We start from the raw sequence: 10,644 nt of genomic DNA on the forward strand, positions 1-10,644 counted from the left end.
GCAGGCCAAGCTGTTTGGGATGGAAAGAATGTCTCTGCCCTTAGTCACTAACCTTTTACACTGGAAACAACAGGGAATGTGCACGGTGGCTCGCCGCCACTGGGCAGACCCGCTGCAGTGGGCATTTGTTAAGCAGCTTGTTGTTTGCTTGTGTGTATTTTAGCCCTGTGTGCGGGGAGTCTCTTCAGACACTCTAGGCACCCTGAGCATGACACTGCAATCCTGGGGAGGGAGAGGGTGGGATTGCAGCACACGTAGATGTACTCCCAAGCTAATGTTTATCTAGCGAACATGGGTACCAAGAGCAGGGAAGCCACAGCAGCACAGACTAGCCACCCGCACGCGTACTCAGGGTCTCAGGAGAGCTTGTACAGCCTATGCTGAAGCCAGTGCTGTTGTTATTTGAGCTGGCTGGGTCGGAACTAGCTTGCATATGGCTATCTGAGATTCAGTCACACTCCTGACTGCAGTGTAGACATAGCCTAAATTACAGCAGCCTCTGGGCTGCTCTAACTTACAGTGAGGCTGACAGATCCCTGCACCTGCACTGTCATCTGCATGTATAGCTCCTTTTACCAGGGCGCTTCAGAGCCCTTCACAAAGCTGGGTCAGTACCATTATCTCCAGCCTATGGGTGGGGAAACCGAGGCAGCAGCTGCTCGGCAAGTCAGCCACAGTTACAGAAGCAGAAACGGCTCCAGCCCTAAAGGGAGCATGGCCAGGATGGATGGGTCTGGGGGAGTAGACCCCAAAGGTTTGGCTTGTTGCAATACACACGGTTGGGTCCCCAGCCCTGCAGATTTGGGGGTGGAGGCTCCCAATTCACTAGTCCCAGCCACTTCCCTCCGCTGCCACTCTTATCCCTCACCACACCAATGAAGTGCATTAAAACTGATTGTTTCTATCGGATGTGCCGGACCCGATTCTGCTCCCAGTCATGCTGGTGTACATCCAGATCCACTCCCTTGGCCTCAGTGGATTTACTCTAGCGTAACAGAGATCAGGATCTGGCTCGGGAGTTTTCAGAGATGTCCATTTGCTGGGGAATTTTGTTGCTGACCTGGTTTTGCAGGGGAGCAATGTGACTTTAAACAGCTGCTGTCCTATCCCAGTGCCTAGCTTTCTTGCTTGGTTCCCTGGCGATGGGGAGGGGGAAGAGGGCTCATTTCACACCCCTCCCCCAAATCCTAAATTCTTCCATGAAATTTTCTTGGATGGAACCAGTCATTGCCTGCTGATGCCCCCCCCCCTCCTGCCCCCAGCTCCTGGGTGAAAAGCCAGCTCCCCGCTCTCCCCTGCATCCTGCCTCCAAAGAACAGACTCTAGCATCTTGTGCTCACAAGGAAAGTTTTCACCGGGCCCTGCAAGGAGGCGGTCTGCCTTGGGAGGGGGGAGTAAAGAGAGAAGCAAATTGACAAAGGTTAAGAAGTGACCCATGAACGCTCTCCCAGCAAGGCCCAACAAACTTTTCAAACAAGGGCTGGTTTTTCTGAAGGCAGGAGAAAAGCCTACAAAGTGCCAATTAACAGTGAATCTCTTCCCCCTCTCCCGCCCCACCGCCTCCCCATCACCTCCCTTGCAGGGCTTTGACAGCTCTGGTGTCTGGGTTAATACCAAAGGGCTTTGCAGGGGGAATTAGAATTCTCCTCCCTGTCTCTCTTTGTTTCAGGGGGCGCGTTTCCAGTTCACTGGGCGTTCAAAGGCTAATAGAACGGGACTTTCCCAATGGTGCGGTGGGAGTACAATAAGCCCTGTCGAAATTATACAGTGATCGGGAGCGGGGCTTTTGGGCGGTGGGCGGCTTGGCGAGCCAGAGGGGGAGGGCACTCTGAAACCAACCCCTCCCTCCCCCCCCTTACCAGTGCCTGCTCCAGATGTCAAAAGCGGATTTCTTGCCAAAGAGGGGAAAGGAGAAAGTGTGAACAGGACGGACAATTCGCAGGGGGTTGTGGGAATGACCCCTTCCCCCCCTCCCAATAGGTTGCATCTGCAACCACTGGGGGGTTCCTGGCAGCATGGGGCTGGGCAGCGCCAGGATCTCCAAGGTTCCAGGTTCGAGGGGGGGTTGTCAGAGAGCTGGGTCTGCTGGCCTCCAAAATATTCCAGGAGTTTGTTTAATTCACCAAGCAGGCATCAGCCTTAGGCCTTCCCCTCTCACACCTTGTCAGCGCAGACTTTAGCTTCTCAGAGGGTTACGCTTTGGGAGGGGACACTGGATTTGTGTCCCTACCTCCCCTCCTTCTTTTAAAAGCTACCCTGTAAATGCCCCCTCTGTAAACAAGGCGCCCGCTCCTGCTCCCGTCTAAACTCAGTGGGAGTTTTGCCGTTGGCTGCAATGAGAATGGGATCAGGCCCCAAAATGTTAGGGTTCAGTCCCTTGCCCAGTGAAGTCTACAGGTGTCTTCAACGAGCACTGGCTTGGTCCTTTGCGTGGGGTGTTCCCCATGTGGACCACAATCCATTCACAGGTGTCTAGCGTTAGATCTCCCTGGTCACTGGGTGTCAGCGAGGTCAGAATCAGGGCTGAAACTCTGGGCCCATTCAGATCGATGATAAAATTCCCATTGACTTAAGTAGGATCTGGATTTCACCCCGGGGCCTGGCTGGCCATGCAGGCCAATGCAGCTGGCTAGCGCGTGGGTACAAGGCAGCAGTGGGGGTGGCAATAGACCTTTGCTGCATGTGCCATCTTGGGGCAACTTTTCAAATGTGCCAGTTCAGATTTGCCAGCTCGCCCATCTGTACCAGCAAAAACCCACCCGTGCTGGGCACAGATGAGGGGTGGGGGAGACTCAGTGCTCTCACTAATTTTAACCTTTTTCTAACAGGCTCACTTAAAAATGTGTCCCTTAAGATTTGTTGTTCTCAATTGTTTCCTGATGTAGAATTTTTTGCTCCTGGCGTAATCCAGGTAGCTGGTTTCCCTGTGGAAGAGGAACGAGATTTTAGGGCTTGTGCAACCTCCGGTAACTTTCCTATCTGTGTTTTCTTGTGTTGCTTAAATCAAAAATCAAGGTTATTAGATTTGGGGACCCATCCTGCTAAATCACTGCCATGTTTTCCGGTATGATAATCCAGATAGGCTATTCCTGGCCTGTTGCTGGGCCATGTTGAACAGCTGTTGCGTTCCTCCCCATAGGTGGCTGCATTCCAGAGTTGGGAGAGGTGATGGCTGGGGAGTTTTGCCATTGATTTCAATGGGTGCAGGATCTGGGCCACAGTTGGTGAAGTGCTTTGGGATCCTTCGAAATGCAAAGCACCAAGTCAGGCGTGGTCATCTAGAGTGGGAGTTAGCTACCAGTGCAAACCCCTAGGTGCAAGCCCATGGCAATGACACTGAATGGGTCAGGGGGAATTGTTTTATCTGGGGAGTCAGTTGCCAGCTGGAGGTTCTAAATCTAAAGAAGTCACACACTGGATTGGTTTTGTGTCAGTGGCATTTTGGCGTCTTTCAGATGCCTCTGTTTGGGTGGCGGGGATGTCTGTGTGACAAGGACGATATGGGTGTTGAACGGCATAATGATGAACTGTCATATGGAGCAGAAACATGGCCATAAAAAACAGCCGGGAAGAGGAAATGAAACAGTTTTCCATGTCAAAAGTTACAGCATATTCATAGCATTGGTTGGCTTGATTTTGTCACAAAGGAGGAAACACTTAGACAATCCAGGTGCATTGCAGTCTTGCAGCAGTTGGGAACTAGATGACTGCAGCGAGGGGGCGGGGAGGGGGGGGGTCATGTCCCAGCTGCAGAAGAAAGTACGCTTTTACTGAAGGTTTATAGTGCAGAGGTCAAAGAGAGCAGAACATGAGGCCCACCTCGAACAACGTTGGAAGATGTAATGTGGAAGGATTTAAGGAACCTAAATCCTCCCATAATGACTCTTGCTGAAGAATGAAGGCTTGCAAGGGGCTGTTCAAAATGGAACTCCATTGCACGCACCGCTCTGGCGACATCCTAGCCATGTGACTCATCTGCCCCTTGCTGCAAACCCCCCTAGTGTAAACACAATTCACACCCGTTGCAGCATGATTTGCATCAGTGCAACTTGGCGGGTGGGGTGTAACCAGCACAGATGCAAATCATGCTCAGGGGGTAGAAATTGTGTCTTTGAGGAGCATGTTGCACTGTGCGTCTAAAATCCCCATGTGAGTATGTGTCTCTGCACACACAACTGGACTGAGAGGGAGTGAGGGGCCCAGGGTTTAGAGATTATCTTGCTGGTCCTTAACGTGAAGAGGGACACACCAAAGATCCCCCACTGTGGCGTTCCAAACCTTTGGACTGATCAGCCAGATTCCTGCAGCCTCCTTTCATAGCCAGGGCTCCCGGTGGCTGCAAACAAAGCACCAGAGGGTGAAACTAGGGGCCCTGCAGCCCAGTTCCTGCCACTCAGCCGACCGGGGTGAGTGAATGATTTATTATTCCTCTCCTGCCATTCACAAGGTGCCTCCCTCTGAAGCTCCCGACGTTTCAATGCACCTGCCACAAAAGGGCGTTTTCTCCACTATAGGGATCAAATGCCGGGGACACAGAGGCATATGACATGCCTCATTTCCCTCCAGAGCGTGAGGTTCCCCCCCCCCCCATCCTCCCCTCTTATTTAGAAAGAAAGGAAGAAAAAAAAGTTTTGCTGGGATTCTGTGGTGCTCCTGGGATCACTTCAGCATGTGGCCAAAGGGGGTTGCATGGATTAGAAATCACAAGGGGAAAGGGAAGGAAAATGGGGCTTTGGGGGAAAATGATTATCATTGTTGTGTTTATTTCTAGCACCCAGAAGATTGTGCTGGGCGTTGGATACAAAAATGTATTACTGTAGAAGGTCTCTGTCCCAAGGAGCTTACATCAAACAGACGAGACCGGGGGAAAGGGAGGTATGCACCCACAGAGTAATCAGTGATGGTTAGTAAGTGTTATGTTAGTTTCACGATTATTGTGGAGGGTATTTCATTTTTTCTTTGCTTTATACATATGCACCAGGCTCACATGTGTACAAATGCACCCTCTATTTCTCCCTTTCCCTCCCTCCCAATACACACACACAACCATATACATACTTGCACAATCATACATTTACACTCACACATACACACACCAGACACAAGCACCACTAACTAACTTACGTAACGCACACCACATTAGTCACACGGTTACTTGCACATACCACCCGTACAGCACACACACAACATAGACACACACATAACATAGATGCACCACACCACACATTCTCATATGGTCCCAGACACACGCTGACAGCTACATAATCTCACTCACGAATAACCACGTTAGCAGTTTAAGGGGTGAGGAGGAAAGCGGGAGGGGGTAGTTAATAGAAAAGACAAGCAAGGAAAGGCAGAGCTGTTTGAAAAACGAAATTTTCCTTTCATGGGAAATCTCAGCATCTCAGATTAATTTCTGTTTCATGTTGGAGCAGAAAATTGAACATGAAAAACTTTTTGTGAAATGAAAAAAATCCCCCAAAGTTCCCAGGGGGGAACGTCAGACCAGGGAAATTCTGCGTTTTTCCATGGGAATGAAATTATTTTGACACATTGAAACAAAATATTTTCTTTCGAAGCCACATTTGAGAAATGAAAATTTTCCTTTCAAATTGATGTTTTGATCAAAACAAGATTTGTCCATTTCGATTCTTCTGAGCCGAAAATTGAAACATTCCATCACTGTTTTCCCACAGAAAATTTCAGTGAAACCACTGGAATTTTTCAGCTGAAAAATCTGGACTACCTCTAACTGTGGGGAAGAGGTCAGGCGGTACAAGGGAGGAAAGTGGAGGTCAGTTAGCTAGAGAGGGAGAAGTTCTGATTTAAGCATCCCCAAGGGGCTGTTTGATCCTTGAAACAACCTCACTTCATATTGTCTCTTTTATCTTAAACTGGGTGACTGAACGCTAGACACCTAGGCTGGGAGCTCAGAATCATGAGACTGATGGGATAGAAACCAGTGTGATGATCCGATGGTCTCTTCGGGACTTAAAATCTATGGAACGATGCAAAGCACCCAGGTGATTTAGGAGCACACACCATTGGAAATCAGTGGGCCTGTGCTCCTAAATTACTTGGGCACCTTGGAAAATCTCACCCCTAGACATTACGGTGTGGGGCCTGTTAGAAACACAGACAGAGGAAGGTGCATCATCACTAAGGCCTGGTTTACACACAGGTTTTGTATCGTAATGCCAATGTGGATTAGTGCTGTGATTTTTTTTTTTACTGATCTACTTCTACCACTACAGCCCCTAGTGTGAACACAATTATACCAGTATAAAGATGCCTGATAGCAGTGTAGTTATTTGCCTTCTGTTTGCAAGATAGCGATACGGGTATAAAGCACTGTTACACCAGGATAACTGCAGCCACGCTAGCTTTAGTCACCTTTCATTCGTCTCCACCTGCTCTCTGGGACTGCACAGCTGAGCTCTCAAAATCACCCCCCACGTCCAGATGCCACTGCAGCCTGGAGAGGCATGTACCATAGGGGCTGAAGAGATCTGGTCCCTGCCCGTGCTCCATTGGTCCTCGCCTGCTTGGACTGCAGCCCCATATTGACTCCCGGCCTTTGTTCAGAACTCACACCTCGACAACCAGCACTTGGTGTGTGAAGAAGGTGAAAAGTTCAAGCCAAGATCCCTGTAAAGAGACAAGTTTGGTCCCTCTAATTATCCATGAAGCAGGGGCCGTGGCGCTCCGGACGGGTTCAAGTTTGGTGCCCACTTGTTCGGTGACGGAGCCTCGCTTGGCTTCACACTGGCTGATTAAATGTCTCTAATTGTCGGTTCCCATTATCCCAGAGCTCTGCTGTCTGCCCGGCTTAATTGTCTGCCCCTTGGCACCCCTGTCCTGTGGAGCTTGGTTCCTTTTGCGGGCAAATGCTGCCCTAAATGAGGGTTCACACACACAGACAGACATTCTCCACACACATAGACATTCGCTACACCCACAACACACACACTCCTATTCACTATAAATATTCACACAAACACACAGCACATAAACTAACACACACTGCACACTCTAATACCTAACATAATAGCTCACATACATGCATGCACACTCTGGCATGTGCAAATACACACGCAACACACATTCTCACACTCATACGCACACACACCACCCATATACATATGCACACAGAACACACACACACACACACTACAACAGGGGTGGGCAAACTACAACCCTCCAGCCAGTTTAAACCAGCCCTCAAGCTCCTGCCGGGGAGTGGGGTTGGAGGCTGCTTCACGTGCGCTTGCCAAGGCTCCCGGAAGCAGCAGCATGTCCCCCCTCCGGCTCCTACGCTTAGGGGCAGCCAGGGGGCTGTGTGCACTGCCCCGTCCCCAAGTGCCGCCCCCACAGCTCACATTGGCGGGGAACTGCGGCTAATGGGAGCTGCAGGGGCGGTGCCTGTGGAAGGGGCAGCATGCAGAGCCGCCTGGCCGCACCTCTGCATAGGAGCCAGAGTGGGGGACATGCTGCTGCTTCCAGGAGCTGCTTCAGATAAGCGCCACCTGGAGCCTGCAACGCTGACCCCCTCCTGTGCCCCAACACCTTGCCTCAGCCCTGATCCCTCTCCCGCATCCTAACCCCCTGCCCCAGCTTGGAGCCCCCTCCCCCACCCTGAACTCCTCATGTCTGCCCCCCCCAGAGCCCCACCCCCAGCCAGAGCCCTCACCCCCCTGTGCCCCAACCCCCTCCCCAGCCCTGATCCCCCTCCTACCCTCTGAACCCCTTGGTCCCAGCCTGGAGCAACCTCCTGCACCCCAAATCCCTCATCCCCAGCCTCACCCCAGAGCCCACATCTCCAGCCGGAGGCTTTCCCCCCCTCCCCTCCCTGCCACACCCCAACCCCCTGCTCCAGCCCGGAGCCTCCTCCCGCACCCTGAACTCCTCACTTCTGGCCCCACCCCAGAGCCCGCACCCCAGCCAGAGCCCTCACCCCCCTGTGCCCCAATCCCAATTTCGTGAGCATTCATGGCCCGCCCTACAATTTTCATATGACGATGTGGCCCTCGGGCCAAAAAGTTTGCCCACCCCTGCCCTACAAGCTCAATCACACCCACCACACAGCTTCACAACCACACAAATACAGTCACACACACACAATCACTTCCACACACCTCACCCTCACACATGCACAAGCAAACACACAATCACACACTCTCATATACACACGTCCGAGGTTCCCATGTTTACATTCATACAAACAGTCTCATATATGCAGTCACAGACTCACACTTCATAGGGCAGCTCTTCGAGTGTGTTGTGAAGAGAAGGATGGGGCTAGGGATTAAAGGGATGTTAACTTCCCATACTCCAAGCCACAGCGCTGGCCCTAGGTAGGAATATTGAGGAGCCTCTTCTTAGCCCCATTCTTTGGGGGGGGGCCCCCCCCATCCCAAAATGAGACAAAACCATTAGGTTTATCCAACCTGCTTCCTCAAAATGTTCAGCTAGAATGAAGCCCAGATCTGAACCATCCTGGTTTAAATTTGCAAATAGAGCAGGTCGAAATGCGGGAGAAGGGCAAAAAAGGTTTGGGGTTTTTTTGACTAAACTATGGCTTTTTGGATATACAAAATTTTTCACAGACAATCTTCCTATCATTCGAAATGTGTGCTTTTTTTGTACAAGGGGGAGGAAACCCCAAATTCCCCTAAAAATGAACCCCCCCAATATTATTTCCACAAAAAATCACAAGTTCTTTTTTCATTTCTTTCCCATTTTCCCCCCCAATGCCATTTTCCCCTCACCAGCCCTATTTGCAAAGAAGCAAAGTCGTGTTGCCCTGCCCGTCTCTCCATTCTTTAAGGTCGAGTAGCTCTGCCCACTTTGAAACCTCATCCAACTTGCTGTGGCCCCGGGCTGGCTGGATGTGAGTGCCCCCGGTGGGGGGCCACAGGGGCGGCGAGTGGGGTAATTCATGGTGCGCTTTGGGTTGAGCACGATCTCTTTCGAGATCAGCTCTGTTCTGCTCAGTTCTGATTGGCTACCTAAGTCAGGCCGTGACGTTTCTGTTGCCCTGATTGGAGGATTCAGAAGCCCATGCCAGGAAAACTCAGCTTGCGGGAAGCACAAGGGAGTGTGAGCACAGATGAAGTGACAGCATGACAAAATCCAGTTGAATAGCCATGGAAAATTACAGGTATTATTCAGCCAGCTGTTGTGAAGTGTGCCAAGAAGGTCTTGCGGTTACAACTCTCAGCTGGGCTCCAAGGTACCTGGTTTCAATTCCCAGCTTTGCTGCAGGCTCCCTTTGTGTCCTTGGGCAAGTCACTTAAACTGGCTTTGCCTCGGTTTATGGGCGTGGGGAATTTTGACCTACGTCACGGAGATGTTGAGCAGGTAGACCTGTCTGTGTTTGTGAGGTGCTCAAATATGATGGTGATGGGTGCCAGATAAGCAGCTAGATGGGGGGGCTGCCCCTGTGAGGCCGAGGAGAGATGGGCCCCTGCGTGTTCTTTGGAGTGGGCCCTGCCAATTAGGGGTGATTGATTTTGATGGGGTGCTGCCGTGTGTTTGCAGCAGATGCTGATGGTATCAACACCATGAGAGCAGACAAATTGATCAGGAGAGAACATCTCATTCATCCTTGAAACAAGCTCTCATTCCCTGAAGCGCTCCCAGCCCCCTCTCAATAGCCTCTTTGTTATTCCCAAACCCGCGCCCCCGGCGTCCAGATACTGAGGCAACTAGAGACGCACGAGGTACAAGAGAAACCTTCCCCAGCTGCTTTTCATTTGCAGGCCCAGTGCAGGAGAGCAGCCTGCGGGAGCCCAGAGGCAGCAGCAAATGGTTCGGATCCTCCGTCCCCCTCGGCAGATGTGTCTCACTGCCCCAAGGGGGCCGTAGCTGGCATTGTTTCACTTTTCCAGCAGCAATTCCAGCTTGTAGCGGTTAGCACTAGGGTACAATGGGGTGCAAATGTGTGTGTGTCGGAGGGGAGTCATTCTTAGTAATAATAATGAGGAGTCCTTGTGGCACCTTAGAGACTAACAGGAGTGGGATCATCAGCCTTAGCATGGACCAATGCCGTGTTCAGCCCAGCAACAGAGGGGAACCATCCCCACCCGCACCCTTTGCCTCTCCATCTGGCAAAGGGTTGAGGCAGCTCCTTGGCATTCAATCCCATTTGATGGCTTCGGGCACCTCCCACCCCCAAACGAGGTGCTCAGCAGCACAAGCTGGGGCTGGAGTCACGCCAGAGAGGCCCAGATTTTCATCCCGCCGCTGTGTAAACCCCACCGAGGCACTTCCCCTGCTGCACTAGAATGGCCCGACTTTGCGTGGAGATGCATTAAAAAGATAGATGGCCCCGTTTCCCAGGAGATTGGAGACAGCTCAATTGTTTTGCCCTGAGATAGCCCCGGTGTCTGCCTCTGTCAGTCCAAGAGCCCCCAGCCTTTCTGTGATGGTGTGAACTCAAGGCTTATCTGATGCCTGGCTTTTCTCTTCTCGCTTCAGCATTGCCCTGGTTCCGTGGACACTGAGGAAAGGAATAGGGGTGGGGGTGAGCTGGCTAATGGGGTTGGGGTGCAGAATCCTTCTGAGCTAAATCACAACCCCTCTGTATCACTGGGCTGGATCTGGGCTGATCGTCTGTCTGGTGCCCATGGGTCCATGCCACAG

This window comes from Lepidochelys kempii, chromosome 25 (genome assembly GCF_965140265.1).
Source record: "Lepidochelys kempii isolate rLepKem1 chromosome 25, rLepKem1.hap2, whole genome shotgun sequence".
Classification (NCBI taxonomy): Eukaryota; Metazoa; Chordata; order Testudines; family Cheloniidae; genus Lepidochelys; species Lepidochelys kempii.